Source organism: Numida meleagris, chromosome 4 (assembly GCF_002078875.1).
Source record: "Numida meleagris isolate 19003 breed g44 Domestic line chromosome 4, NumMel1.0, whole genome shotgun sequence".
NCBI lineage: Eukaryota > Metazoa > Chordata > Aves > Galliformes > Numididae > Numida > Numida meleagris.
Genome location: NC_034412.1, coordinates 20,061,983 through 20,077,969, shown reverse-complemented (window position 1 = coordinate 20,077,969; position 15,987 = coordinate 20,061,983). Strand labels below are relative to the sequence as shown.

The window sequence follows — 15,987 nt, the reverse complement described above, 5'->3', positions numbered from 1 at the left end:
GCCCCTCGGTGACTAATTGCAAAACTTTGTAGAACTTGTATTAATCTGAATCCGTGGATTATAGCTGCTGAAGTGGAAGGTGTGTTATCTGCAGGGCAATGCTGCAGCCCTCCACGACATCCATCTTCCAGAGTCTGGGGCCCAAACTCCTCCCTGTGTAGTGCAGGGTGCTGAATCCATTGTAGTTCTTGATATTCGCTTGGCCTAGTAGCAGCTGTATGTTGATGAGGATGTGCTGTGTGCTTTTCACACAGGCTTTGGGCTTGCTCAGGATAAAATTTTAAGTAGAAGGAATGTATTCAGTGAAATTCAGGTTTTTTTAAGGTGTTCTCTTGTTTTACAAGCTAAAATAACTTTGAGTCTTTCCCTACTTAGAATTACATCTGTGCTTGTTTCCTGGGAAACACTGCCCTTTCTGGGTATGGACAGACCAAATATCTGCCATGGTTTTGTGCCCTGGAACATCTCAGCACTGAGTGAATGTTCTGTGGAGAAGGTGACCCCGTGAAACATGTGCATCCATCACAGCAGATACCTCACATGGATGAGGATGCAAAGTGTGCGAGTACTATGAATCATATTTCCAGGATAAATGCTGGGAGCTTCCATGAGCTGGGGTGCAGCCTCCTGGCTGAGCAAGGAGAGGTGCCACCAGTCCCAGTGAGAGCATGTCTCTATCCTTCTTTATCCAGAAAGGGACCACTTTTCTTGACATGACGCTGGTTGGATTTCTTCTGAACTCAGCACTCAGAGAGCTGCAGTGATGGCCAAGCAAAGACCAGGAACAGGACCTGATGTTCTAGTGACAAAAGGAAAGAAGATGGGGGATGTCCAAAGATGTTAGAAATACGGCACAGTACACCCAGCCCTGGGTCACTGGTATGCTGGCTGGTGGGTGGAAAATAAGATTCAAAGTCAAAGACACTGAGACTGCAATGTGTTTTATGGTGGGATGCAGGAGAGGAAACAAGGCTTGGTACTTGATGGTGGAAAGGTCAGTGGTGCTGATGGAATGCACAAATATGAAAGGAAATACAACCCTAGCACTGTGCAGTCCTAGGATGCAACCCTTAGGTCAAGTGTTTCCAGTGGAAAGAAAGAATTATAATGCCATTGTGTTCTTCATCAGTGTATCCTTGCGTGGAAAACCTCAGATCTTCTGGTCACCCACCTCTGAGGAAAGATGGGCTCACCCAGATCCATGGCTTGGTAAGGCTTGGAGAGTGAGCAGGAGCATAGGAACACGTCCTGTGAATGAGACAAGATCTTGCCTTGGTTACTCCAGCAAAAGGAAACATGGGGGAAAATGTAGGAAATATGTCAGAGTATCAAACAGGAGGGAGAGAAAAGAGTTACTCCAGTCAAAGGACAGCACAGGTTTAAGAGCCAACTGAATTAACTTCAGCAGAAAATCAGAGACAATGTGAAGATCCAGATTTTGGAAGAGCCTCTGAAGATTATGAAAGGGACAAAATGAAGAGGCATGCATTCCTTGTGGATGCAAACGGCTCCTTCCAATTCCCGTGACATTAAAAGGCAGCAAAAAGAAAAATGTGGCTCAGTTTTGCACATATATTCATATATATGCATTTACATATACATACTGTTTGTGCATTATCAGGAATATAATCAAGGCCAGAGTCATCATGCACTCCCAGACCTGGAATGTTACTGTGACAGAAAGCTGGCAATATGATTTAAGCTTGACCCCATTTTGTAGTACACTTTTCTCATGTTTGTCATCGTTCAGTGGTTCAAAAGCTGTGAGGAACCTACGGCAATCATCAGTGTAAGGAGCCAACGGCCAAAACCAAATCTCTGGGTAAATGGTGTGGTTAAGAACAATGGTGAGAGCAAATTCAGCTGATTTTGGCAGAGAACTAGTGCAGCGGTGCTGGAAATCTGTTCCAGTTGCATCTTGCTCACAAAACCCATGGGAGAAGGATATACCCAGATTGCAAGGAAATGTTTGCAGTTGTTTGGAGCTGCGAGTCCTTTGCCCATAGATTTGTGGTAGAATGTCAAAAGCCGTATCAATTCCAGCTACTTGTTGGCTGGTCCAGTTGCAAACACAGACACAAGAGAGCAAAAGAACAGTGAAACAGCAGAAAGGAGTTCCCATGCGGATGGGTTGACCGCTTGTTTAGCTTTGAGGATCTGGGGTTGGTAGCTTTGTCTTCGAGGAGCTCTTTGGTGAGAGAGATGGTCAGGGCCATGCCGGATCTGGTTCAACCAAACTCACTGTTAAGAAGTACCCATGGCAAATTCTGCTCCCTGCTTGTGCTACCTCATGTCCCAGGAGCTGCCTTGTCTCCTTGGCTCCTGGTCTTTCTCCTCCTCCCAGACCCTCCAGGCTTGGACCCAGAAATCCCGAACATCTATGCTGGCTCTGTGCCCCTGGCCCCAGCCCAGAACCAGAACCAATCCTCTGGCAGAGCACCCTGGTAAGAGAACAGTGATTCAGCCATATAAAAAACAGGAAGCAAATGACAGAGCATCAGGCAAGAGCCAAAATGTGAAGCTTCTGCCAACCAACTCCTTAAGCTACAAGCAGGTACTTGTACAACAGGCCAGATAGTGGCAAGCTGCTGTCATTTTCTGCTTAGGAGCAAGGAGACTTCTGGAGAGAAAGCAATAGGGGATGTGCTCCTCTGGAGCCCATGATTTTCAAGCAGGGGCTATAGATGCATTTGTTCAATATAAAGTAATATCAGAATCATCAAGGTTGGAAAAGACCCCTAGGATCCCCAAGTCCAACCCCAGCCCAACCCACCGTGCCCACTGACTATGTCCCTCAGTGTCACATCTCCACGGTTCTGAAACACCTCCATGGAGAGTGACTGCCCCACCTCCCTGGGCAGCTGTGCCAGTGCCTCACTGCTCTTTATGAGAAGAAATTCTTCCTAATATCCAACTTGAGATGTGAATGTGTCAGTTTAGTTACTGTCTTGCACTGCCTAAAGGTTTTCGGGAAAGATGGGGCCAATGAACAAAGTGACACAGCAACAGAACAAGAGTCAACTGACACAACTTACCAGAAGGGGACATTCAACTGGACATAAGCAACAATGCTTCATGTTGTGTGTGGTCAAACACTGTGACAAAGGCCAGGATACTGAATTCAAAGAGGAAAGCACTCTAAACAAGAAATTTAGGAAGCCCTGTGCTGCAGCATTACTGTCTGGGTGGTAGGAGCAAGAGTGGCCCTGCTCTGCCTGCAGATACAGCCCATGGTGCCATGCATCCAGACCCATGGAAACAGAGCTCAAGAGATCCCATACAGATCTGGAAATATATGCAAAAATATCCTATCTTTATTAGTTCCTTTCACATGCCTCCTAGTTTTAATTTTTTTTGTCACGTCGGTCACATTTGTACTTGTGTCTCTTTTGACTTTTTTTTCCCCTAAATCCACAAGTATTAAAATAAACTTCTACAGATGACACAAAAAGGAGAGTCCACCCACATCCTAGCCATGTGCCTTTGGAGCCAGGACTTTTGGGAACAGAGCCAAAACCTCAGGAGGCATGCTTAAAGTCATGAGCTGGCAATGCTGCATTCACCATGTCCCTAGCAAAGATGGAGAGAGAAGGAGCAAGTAGTAGAACCTTCCATCTGCAGTGATGAAAATGGACCTCCCCTAGCTTTGGTCTCTTGCCATGTGAGCTGAGGGGTTGATCTTGTTCAGCAGCAGTAGCAAAGGAGGCAAGTCACTGATCTGCCAGTGGTTTGGGTTATTTTTTTAGGAGCGGGTAGATCTCATTGATGATGAACTTTGGTCATTGTATTTGCACACTAAAAGTAGGGATATAAGTGGAGTGAGTAACATCCACCATGAAAACTTTCTTTGAGAAGTCATTGCTTATTTCATAGGGATCCCAGACAAAACACTATCATGAGGAGCCAACAAACCTATTTTCATGGCGGGCCACCATACAAAAGTTTTGAATATGGAAGAACCTTCTGGCAATGCAAGTTGCTCAGTGTTTATAGCAGCCATAAACCACAACTTTGCAGGTCAGCAGCAACTTACTGAAGTCCACTTGACATTCCTCTAGGTTTCGGAAATGATTGCTAATATTGGCAGAAATTGCAGCCAGATTTTACAAAAAATAACAAATAGCGTGCACACAAATCTCATTCCATGCGGTGTTTTTCCAGACATACTGGGTGATGCTGTAAGACCATTGAAAATGTTGCATAATATCCTATAGCACACAGGTAATCCATTGTCATTTCGGATAGCATCCTTCACCTTGTTTATCAAATATTGCTGCTCTTTCTCTGAGTGCTTTTGGAGTAGATCCATAGCCAAGCAGGCGGCTTGTGCAGATGTTTAAAAGAATATCAGAATAAAATGAGCAATATCCTTGCACCATTGTATTGCAAATTGATTGAACCTGGTCCTCAGCTGGTGTCCTTGCTGGGCTGCCCAGCAGAAGGTCAATAGCTGGCTTGAGACTGCTTATGATGTCTATTGCAGATCTTCATCTCAAAAATGCAGTGGAGTTTTCTTTACCGTTTTCTTTTTCAGTGTGACATGTGCCTGAGGTTTTATTTCTATAGAGAATATTTATAAAAAATACTGATAGAACAAAACCTCTATTCTTCTCCATGCAGATTTAGGGCTTAAACCAGAGGGGTCTGGGGAAAAAAAAATATATATATATATATATATATATATATATAAAAGGGTGATTTAATAGAAAAAAAAAAGGAAAAGTAAAATGAAAGGGTTCAGCTTCAAACAGTGATGTCTTCGCAGCTGAAACCAGAGAAACGTAAGGATTAATGGATCATAGGAGCAGATCACCTACGCAGGCTGGCTACTGAGATGGGAAAACCAGTCAAGTACATTACATACACATAAGGATGAAGCCTAATACAGAAAAAAAGTCAACTAAATTATTCCATAACTGAAGCTCAAGTGGGAAAAAAAGCATTTAATAGGGGGAGAACAGACGTGAAAGGAACAGCACCTCACTCTATTGCTGTGTCTAGCTCCAATATCTCAAGAGCTTTTCACTCTTCTAGACAGCAGGCCCCAAATCAGCAACTCGCATTGTTTTTCACTTAGCTAGGCCAAAATGAGAGAGCTTTGATTTTACAGAAATGTGTGAGTCAGGTTCTGATTTTGCAAAAGCCAGGCCAGGCTGCTTCTTTATCCAGTTTGCATTTGAAAAGAACCAATATTCGCGAGGATGAGTTCAGATAAATGGGGCCGGCATTGGATCATTTCTGCTGTACGTGGATGTGAGTGAGCAGGAGGTGGCAATCTGGGGAGTACCATGCTGAGGATCCTCCACCCTTTTCCCAGAGCACATGTAGGTCTGGGGGAGGCACTGGGAAATGGGAAAGCTGGCAGAAAGGCACAGCTGAGCAGACCTGGTGCATGCATGAATGCTGGCAGCCATGAGGACAATGTTGGCAAGATTTTTGGTAGTACAAACCCAACAGAGCTCTGTTGGCTTCTGCTAGCCAAAGACCTGCCCTCGATTTACAGAAGAAACAAAAAATGAGCATTCTTTGCCACCACACACACCTGCATGCACTCACCTGAAGGAAGCCATCCCACCCTCATGAGCGGCCAACCCAAGGCAGCCCAAACCCAAACAGACCTCTCCACCTCTTCCTGCAACACACATGTCTTCCATTCGCTCTTCCTCCTATAAATGAGTTTTCTAAAATCCTTGGTCCTTCTCCCCCAGGGAAGGGAAAGTGGAGAAGGGTTTATTTATTTAGACTGTTTTGCTGCCTGATCAGAATTACCCGTCTGAGAAGGGGATTTGAATTGCACCTTATCTGGGGTCTTTCTCTGTCTCTTTAATGCTTGAAATCAGAAGCTTTGCTGCGTTTATTTATTTTTTTTTAATTACACCAAAAAGAGAAAGAGAATGAACAGTAAAGTTAAAATGAAATTAAAAAAAAAAAAAAACTTTAAAAGTACAATGCGAATGAAAAATGATGGCTTTACTCTTTGCCTTAAAGTAAAATAGCTTTTATCTTTTTTCCCCCCTTACAACAGCCTCCTCTACCTAGATAATACATTTGGTTAGATTTATTTGCTCAGCCCAGAAAACTTGACACTAAGGGGATTATTTAGTTTTAGATTCGCTGTAGTCCATAGTAATAGCCAACAGGGAAAGGAATGAAGCAGCGATATTAGCAGGAAGATGGGAGGGGAGGGTGGACGGGGGAGGGGGTGGCAGGGACTGCAGCTAAGCAAAACTGCTTGCATAAACACCATTAAGAAGATTTAGACATTGCTTTTCTTATCATCAGCACTCCTGGAAGAAATAAAAAAAAAAAAAAAGGGAGAGAGAGAGAAAGGAGAAAGGAAAAGGGACAGGCCCTGACTTGCTGTGCATGCGTTTCCATCAAGGTTCAATAGAAAAATAAAACCAGCCTTGGGTCCATCTGCAGCAATTCTGCCAACCTCTCCAAGTTACCCCATCACGATCCAAAGCAGACATTTGTTCCACATGTTAAAAGGAGGAAGGAGCAAGTCCAAAGAGGAGAAAACGCACCATTTCCCCACACCGACTTGGACGATTTCATACATATCCAAGAGAGCACATTTCTTTTTCTGTAAAATGCTTGAAATTTCTTTGTGTATTACTAAGGAGTTGAATGTGCTCTGTGTAAGAGGAGGAAGGGGTTTGCGTGAGGGAGGTGTCAGACGTTATGAGGCAGAGCCATTGGCAGCCCAACTTTAAGAAAGTGCAGCCCATATCCTATCAACCACAACCCTGCTGGAGGACACAGCAATCACAAGGATTGGGCAAAGGAAGGTGCTGGGAACTTTGTTCTTCTGCAGAATGAAATGTGTGGGAAGTCACACATGTTAGAACAGCTTTCTAAGAGGATGGAGCCTGGGGTAGGTCTTTTTGGGGTGTTGGTCCCCTCCCAGCAGTATTGCTAGAGATATGATGTGGCTCACATCAGCTACTGGTGGGAGGACATCTAACCAGCGGTCTTGCACTGGAGCGTGGGGTCAAGCTGCTTTTCTTCCTCCCCACGATGCCTGACTACAATAACCTCTAAGCCTGATAGAGGCACACACATCTCAGGAGAGCAAAAGTTAAGTTATTCGTGGTCAGTTGGTGAGGACACCAGGAGCTGGTCTGAGGGCTTCCTTGTGCAAGCATGCTTTGTCCCAGAGGTGTGGTAGGGACACCTGCCAGCCCAAGTGACCCAATCTCCCATCCTCCTCCCCGCTCCACTGGAAAGGCACAAAGGTTCTCCTTGGACCTTTGTTGCCCCAGGGTATTGGTTTGCATCACAGCCCAAAGTCAGCAGATTCCACCTGCTGAAGCATCCACAGGAAGGGAACATGGGCTATTTTAGAAGTTATAATGCTCTGAATTTTAAACAAAACATCTAGTGCTCTGGAAGAGACATAAACCTTCACGCTTCAGGGCACAAAAATCTTCCAGTTGCTGGGGATTAGGAGGGAAGTGTCCTTGGAGGCAGGTATTGTGGAGCTGCCAATGAAGAGACTTCTTACCCTTTACTCTATGTGAGCCGGATAAAAAATGAGCATTCTGTTTCATGAGGAATTCTGTGGCTTTAGGGTTTGACCTTTATTCCACATGGGCACGAGGTTGAGACCTTGCAAATTCCTCACTGGAAGAGAACCCATGTATCTCAGCAAGGACACACATAAGAAAGAAGAGGCAGCCATGAAGGAGAAAGGAAATTGAAGTTCAGTTGGTTAATATACACTTCAGAAAGGATTGCCATGTTCCAGGTGACTGCTACATTAACTCTGAATGCAAGGATTGTATTAAGAGCTGACTTTTCCACTATTTATTGCTTTGGCACATAGATTATTTGATAGTCAACTTGTGCCTTTTTGTTTTTACCTGATTTCCTAAGGAAGTGTATGAAAAAGAGTGCCTGGGCAGGGAGAAGAAAACTGGGGATTAGAATGGGAGGTTATTGTGGAAGCTGTGGAAGAAGAAGAGATGGGAAGAAAGAGATGGGATGCCTTCCCAGAATTCACACACAGAAAGAGAAAAGCAGGAGGGTGAGTGGGGTGATTGGGATGGGCAGCCCCAGACCACCAGTGTTCCTCTCCCTGTGCAAGGGGGAAGATAGCACCAGCATTGTCTTAGGAAAGGCCTTAATGCTTAAATCACTTTTTTTCCTAGAAGCATCATTTCTATCTTGCCTGGCTTGAGCTCCAGCCAGCCGTTTTTCATCCAGGAGCTTATCTCTCACAGGCATAGTGACATTGTGTGACAGTGCCTGTTGTGTCTGCTGAGAAGACGTGAAGCTGGGGGCCAGCAGCTGACCCATAACACAAGAGCCCCTGGTCTTTGTTATCTCCTCCCTGTGCTGAGTTCTGTGCCTACGCTACAAGATTAGCTGTTCTCCCATAACATGCTATTGTGTGTGGGGGGGAATGGGTTATTTTTTTTTCTAGAGCAGCTGTTTTCAGTTGCCAGCTAATGTTGCTGTTTGTTTCAAACAGCTTTTCCCTGTTTCTCAGCACAGCTGTCTCCCGTAGAGTCAGCCTCCAGGAAAACCCATCTCTTAACCAATCACACGTTCAGATATTTCCCAGCAAGGTTTTCTACACCTGCATCATGAATTTCTTGCACTAGCAGCCAAGAAGATGCCCTGTTCACAAGAGGTGGTGGCAAACTCATGATTCTCTAACACAGAGGTATATGTATAGGAACACAAGAACCTTTGGATGGAGCATCTCCAAGGGGGTTGGTTCATGCTCCCTTTAGACCCTGGGCTTCCTGTGTGTGAGCTGTGCCAGGTTCATTAGTTTCACAGGTTTTTGTATGAGGACAGAGCTTGTTGTAAGGGCCACATCAGAGCACACATTGGTGTTTTATTGACCTAATTCCTCTTAGCTACAGAAGAACAGCAGTGAGTGGAAAATTAATTTTGTAGCATACGTTTACAAGTTAATTGCAGTTTGGAGGGAAGGTGGGAAAGCTGCATTTCATAAATAAGTGAAGGAGATGCCAGTATGTGCTTTCCTGGTCTTAGTGCAGCGGTTCCTGTCTCACCACAGGCATCCTTCCTGCTACAGAGCAGGGCAAGGTCTAGCCCTGATGAACAGGCACACAGTAACAGAGAGCTGCTGCCTCTGGAAGTGCAGTCTTGGTGCTTTCTTACTGAGGACAGGGCAAATTCATTCACACCTAGATTACCACAGTTCTGATTTTCATTTTGGGGGCCTTCTTGATAGATTTCATAGGTAGACATTTCTGCCAAGCTTGGAGTACCCTTGGTACTGAGAAGGAAATCCTCAGATGCTCTTCTTGTCCTTTGAAAAATGCCTTTTCTTCAAATATATTTGCTTGCTGTTTCACCTGCCTCTGTTTTTTTTTTTTTTTTCTCTTCTTTTCCTACTGAGTTCCTTCAGTTATGTTTCCCTTGATGGGCTTCAGTGTGAAGGTTTCAGACACAACGAGGAATGAACGAGTTGAAAGCAGAAGATGTCATGCAGTGGGTAAATGACGAGGGGAAAACATTTAATACTCAGAATCACAGGAAATGAAAACCACCTCCGTTCATCTGCAAACAACAAATAACTTGCACTCCAGCAAGCAGTTTGTCTTACATTCTAGTTCACACCTGCAGAAGGGGCAAGAAGGGAAAGCACCAAACTCCATTATCCTCAGAGTAAGAGATCAGAGGAAAGCAGAAATTATACAATTTCCATATAGACAAAGCAGCAGAACGCGACTTTGGCCGTCTTACAGCAGACTCCAGAGCTCTGAAAAACACTGTGAAAGCTGTCAGCTGGGCTACAAAATATGTAAGTCAGTAATGACTGTGCACAAAGGGATGGAGAAAAGTGTTAAAGAAGAAAAGCCCATTGCTGGACAGGCACTGCCATCCAACGCAGCATGCTGAGAAAAAGAAGAGAAGGATCCCAAAAGAGCAAAGCTGGTGCCTGGGCTTGGCAGGGCTCATGTCATCAGCGGGACCTGGCTGCAGACCTTTGTCTCCACTCAGATAATCCCACCTGGTTTACTCTGCGCAGGCAGTGGTCCATTGCTGGCCCAAGCATCTTTCTCTGGGCTTTGTTTTAGATCTGTCTTGCTATTTTGAGCATGTAAGCTTCCTAACTTTGAGCAGGCTCTGAGCATAGGAAGCTGCCACCTGTAGCCATTGCTCATTTGGGTCAGGGCCGTCTTCTGCTGTGTGCACATCATGTTTCTGAGCACACTGTGCCGGTTTAATAACAGCAGGATGAGAAGTGCCACAAGAATCATCCTGATTTTTATATATTGTTTTGCACAAATATCTGTTTTATTTATGTATTTGCCGAGGACATAAATACATGGAGGAGCACAAATGCACATTTCAGCTTTTAATCTGTGCTGCTGTGGATGTTATGGGCTTTGACTGGACAAGCTCTCTTCCCCAAACAGCCAAGTTACTCAGATGAATAACGTCATCTGAGCACATAAGTGATTTTCACGTTGGGCCTTGTGTGCTCAGCATGGAGATTGGCATTAAGTGGGATTTCCTTCCAAAAAAAACCAAAAACCAAACAACAACAACAACAACAACAACAAAAAAACCTCACCAAAAAATGTGGAAGGTGGAGAGAAAACCTCTGAAGGATGTTACTCAGGAATGAAGAGCTGAAGAGCAAAGAGTTTGCTGCTGACCCAGACGTGATGGCATCCTGCAAGAGATGAGAAGCCTGCTGTTACGGGAGAACCACTAAATAGTTCTTCAAACCTACTGTTAATGATAAGGAGCAGAGAGGCCTCTGCCACAGCCTCCATCTGTTTCCTTGGGCAAACCATTTATTTAAACCTACTACACTCCAGCCTCTTCTTCCGCTCCCTCTCATCTCTCATCTTGGCTATTTGACACCTCGGGGCACAACAGTCTTTTGCTATTTCTATGCAGAGTGACTTCTGCCACAATTACCGTCATATAGACAACAGAACAAGACAGAGCCCAGCTCTGTGGGCACACTGGTATTTTCCCTTGAGGGTCAAGCCTTTGAAGCAGCCCCTCTCAATCCACCTGAGCCAGGTAAGGGCCTCTGCCATGGTTAATAGCACTTCCTAACATTGCCTCAGCAGTGATCAAGCGGAAGAGGGGGGAAAAAAAAAGCCCCCCAAACCAACCCCTGTAACAAAACCCCTTTGTCGTTTTGCTGCAATGGTAGTAATATTCTTAGCTATTGTTCCAGATCTGCCAATCATGGAAAGTTTAAAGACGAAAGGGGTGGGCAGCGGGGGCAGAGGAATCAAAGCAGACCATTAGGCTGAATGGTTATCGAGGCAGTTTGCTCCAGGCAAACAGTTAATCCAGACCTGGGAGAGAGCACTGGTAGTTAAAGCCCTTTAATGGCCTAAGTCCTATGATAATTAGTCCTGCCCTGGAGGTAGTTAAGTGAGCCACTCCAGCCTGAAATGGAGCTCATCCACTGCTGAGGCCATAATCCTCTCTGCACAATGAGAGCTGAACTAATTCACTGAGTAAACACTTTCTCAGTTACTTACACGCTGTCTTCTTTCAGCCTGACACCAAATAGATTCACTTCCAAGAGCTGGAAAGAAAATAAACTTTTTTTTTTAAGCCAACTGATCTTGCTTGAAATGCTTTTGGATTTAGTATCCAGGGTATAACCTGGACAGATATCATCTCCTTTCTCCTTGCATCACACAGCAGCTTCTTTATTTTAGCCCACTACAATGGCAGAGAGCACAAAGACATTTCCCCATCTATTACCTGCTCTTTTCTCCTGGCTGTTTCTCTGACAAGGGACTGCTGGACAGGAGCAGGAAGGCTGGTGGGAATCTCACACCGAAATTTGGGGCTCCGTAAATTATTGAGATCTGTAGTCTCAGCTCAACCAAAGGCTCAAGGTGAGAAGCCTGATGCAGAGGAAGAGTAAATGGAAGTAGCAAGGAAGGAAATACCGAGTGTTTTCAACTGTTGGGAGTGACGCCAGCTTTTTCCACTTCTTCATGTTTTAGTTAAGGAATAGAAATCAGAAATTTGTAGAATATTCAGAGTTAGAATGGACCCATAGGGCTCACCGAGTCCAACCCCTGGCTCCACACAGATCACCCAAAATTCAGACCCTATTTCTGAGAGGTGTCCAAACGCTCCTTGAACTCTGGCACTGGGACTGTGGCCACTGCCCTGGGACCTGTTCCATGCCCACCGCCCTCTGGGGCGGAGCCTTTTCCTTATATTCAACTTGAAATGTACGTGCCTTGTCATGTTGTCCTTTCTATGTGCCCTCTGTAAGGATGTGCTGTGGGTGTCTGGTCATCTCTGGATACATCTAATGCTCATCTCATCTGTCTGACTCCACTCAGTTCTATTATGCTTTCGGACCCACCTGCAAGACCCAGCTTCCAAGGACCTCTGTCCCACCAAAAATCTGGGAAGGTTAACTGGCAGCAAGCAGGGCTGCCAGCAGCTCTGCATAGAGGCATACGTGCTGTTCCCCAAGGTGTTCTGTCCCTGGGGTCTCCTAACCTGCAAGGGCTCCAAAGTCTCCATCAACAATGCTGCAAGTTTTGAAGTGGTTGCCACTCCGATGCCTGCACTCCCAAGTGTTGAACTGAAGACTCACAAGTGGAAGCGACCCTCTGACCTACTGAATCGCCTTCACATGCTCAACGCAGTACAACCTGAGCAGTGGGACATGGTGTGGGACATGTCTTCCATGACATGGATGCAGTGGTGTTGTGAAGTCCGTAATGTTATTGTTGCTCGTTCTTCTCTCAACTTGTCCTAGCTGCCTTCTAGACCAAATCCCGGTGTGATCTGACTACACCAAACTCAACACTCTCTAATGGAGAAGTCAGAAAACACAGATCTCTACTGATTTAAAACCTAGGAGGTAAGTGAATTATATTTCAAAGGTGTGGTCATCTCATTGGCTTTAGAGGTGAACAGGGTACTTGTTTATGTCTGAACTCTTTGATTAGGCTCACGTTAGAGTCTACGGAGACAAATGGACATTTGTAGGTCATAATCCACACTGAATCAAGGCTGACCTATGGGAGATGCTGGATGACTTTTACCCCTTAAGGCATGTTTATCACCCTAGGCCAAGTTTGGGACTTCAGCTCAGCTAGTGATGCTCTTAATATCCATGTGCAGGCAAGATAAATTCCACCCAAGAGCAGTGCTCTTTAAATGCCATAATTTCTTTAAAGCAAACGACTTTGGGTTTTGCTGTGTCTGACACCACCTCTCTGCAAGTTCTGCAATTGAGAGCTGGTGACTCACTCCCCACCCCTTGATGGGCTCACTGGGATGCTGCTTGGAGATATTCCACCCCAGCAGCCAGGTTTTGTCCAGCTCTCAGTGAACTGAAAGGATTTTTAATTCAGCTGTGCAAAAGTTCTTCTTTTGTCTCTGTTTTCTCTTTACATATGATCCCTATATTTGTGTATCTTAGAGGGGTGTTTTGAACTCCAACGTAGGATAGGCTGGATATTAAGAAAAAATTCTTCTCTGAATGAGCGGTGAGGCACTGGCACAGGCTGCCCAGGGAGGTGGGAGAGTTACCATCCCTGGAGGTGTTCCAGAGCCACGGAGATGTGGCACTGAGGGACATGGCCATGGTTGTGGCATCTTCCCGTGTTGGAAAAAAACATAAATAAAATCCTGCTGTGATTTAATACTTCTGAAGAAGAAGGCAGATATAAATGGATCTGTCAGTGAGAAGAGAGTCACATAATTAAAGGAAAAAAACAATAGATTTTTGTTTGTTTATTGGACATTAAAATGCACCAAAGTTGTTATCAGCTATAATCCAGACCAGGAAAAGAAAATCTCAGCAAAAATGTAATGAAAGCTTCATTAGTGCTTTCTGTGGTCTACCAGCAATCCTTGTTTTATGAAGACCATGGCCCACAGGTTGATGAGAATGGACGAGAAAGGGAATGGAGGGGAGGGATATGGGTTAGGCAGCCCGGAGATGGGGCTGGGCACATGATGTTGGGGTCTTCAGTCTTTGGTCATCTGAGAGCAGCCACAGGGTCCTGCCTTGTGCTCGTGAATTGTTGATGGACGGAGAGGAGAAAAATGCTCTTTGAACCTCTTGACCTGAGTGATGTGAGAGGCAAGGCACGCAGGCTTGTTTTGTGAATGCTCCCTTGGCTCAAAACTTGTTGGTGAGTGGTATTATTAATGTTGCTTGGGGCTAGGAGAAAAAAAATCATTCTGAAGTGTATGTTCAGCGATATTCTTTTTTTTTTTTTTTCTTATGCAAGGAAAATAGAAACAAAATGGGGAAAAAAAGCAAAAAAAAACTACCAACCCTCTCTGCATCAGCAACCACTTCTGTCTCCAGGCTCTATGGCAATGATACCTCAACCCACCCATTCAGCAGTCCATTATCATTTCCCTCCTTCCATTATTCCCCTTCAACCTTATCAGACGTAAGCATCATCTCAGACGCTCCAACTGGAGCCTTGTAATTGTCCCTGGTTAGAGCTCGATAGCACCTTGAACCGCCAGAGTAATCTCCGCTTTAAGAAAAAGGTCTCTGCAAGGAGACAACGATGCTTGAATTTGCCCGTGGCTATGCGGGATCTTTAATAGCTAACTCTTTTCTCTCTCCCTCTCTTGTGCACACGCATATGAGCACAGATAAATTGAAAATTCTCTCTCTCTCTCTCTTTTTTTTATTATTTATTCTCAGCCTCTTTCGACTGCCTGTTAGGCAGACATCACAATATTTATTATGGGGTTTGCAATATTATTATTAGTAGCTCCTGAGGGCACGTGGTGGAGGAGGTGTCTGGAGAAAGCATAATAACATTACTGAGGAGATCTCTCTGGAGAGGGGAGAGTGGAAATGGCATTTTCTTAGGCTTCTCAGTGGGAGGAAGGAAATCAGACTCAGTGGGACACTCTTTCTCCTTGCATCTGGGCAAGGTTTGGGCCACGGCAACATTAGTGCCACGTGCTTCTTAAGTAGGAAAACAACCTTTATTCATTTGATGCCAGGAATGGAATGAGAGCAAAACATGCCAAGCCCAGTTCAAAGAGGGGGTGAGGAGGATCTTGGCATTGCTTTGCAATTCAAGTCCCACCAGTTTCCCTAAGACAGCCAGAGCTACCGGCATAGCCAGCATGAGAAGTTGCAGAAGACGTGAAAACCCACCCACAGGTCAAACCCTTTCCTCAGTGAAGGCCTACCTCAGGGGATTGAAAGGTGGAGGGGTTTTATTCCTTAAACTGCTTGTTTCATGGAATCATAGAATCAGGAAGATTGGAAACGATCACCGACATCGTCTAGTCCAACCATCAACCCATTGGTTTCTCTCTAATAAGCAAGACCAAGCTTTCTGTTGATGTTGGCTTCCCCTGGCACCTTCCAGATTCTCAAGTTCCTGCTCCGGAATTGATTCTTAAGATGCATTTTTCAGCATTCATTTTACAAAATCTCATCTGAAAATTGCTGCCTGTCATTTAATTGCAACCATTACGCTTGGATGCCCGTTTCTGTGAGTTTCCATGAAGTCTTCATTGTTACCCACCTTTTTATTCTTCATGTTTACACCTGCTTACACCTGCTGATTTTTCTGTTTAAGGGGATTGCGAAAGGGAAAATGAATTAGTGACAGTCATCACTTTATGATGTATATCTGGAAAACTGAAGACTACAAAAAAGAAAGAAAAGAAGAGGAGGAAACAGAGAAAAAGAAATGGCTGAATTGTGATGGCGCTTGAGAACATTTTAACATTGTGGACAAGATTTTTCCTCTAAGTCACTCCAGAACATCAAGAAAGATGGAACTTTGCATCATTAGCAAAAAAAAAAAAAAAAAAAAAAAAAAAAAAAAAAAAAAAAAAGAAATCTTGGCTGGGTTACAGAGTGTTTATTTCTTGAATCTGGTACAGAGGGCCACCACCTCAGAGAAACAGCATGACGTCTTGAAAATGCTATGTAAAAAATTATTCTCAAGCAGATATAACATTTCTTTTCTTTCCTCTTTAAGCAGGGCCAATCAATCCAAATAT

The 15,987-nt window shown here is 44.6% G+C and overlaps 1 long non-coding RNA gene across 1 annotated transcript; it reads left to right on the top strand.

Moving 5' to 3' along the window:
• Window positions 8,595-11,508, top strand: LOC110398343. The gene is made up of 2 exons (XR_002438332.1): window positions 8,595-8,671; window positions 9,380-11,508. It is a non-coding gene; the product is annotated as an uncharacterized LOC110398343 (long non-coding RNA).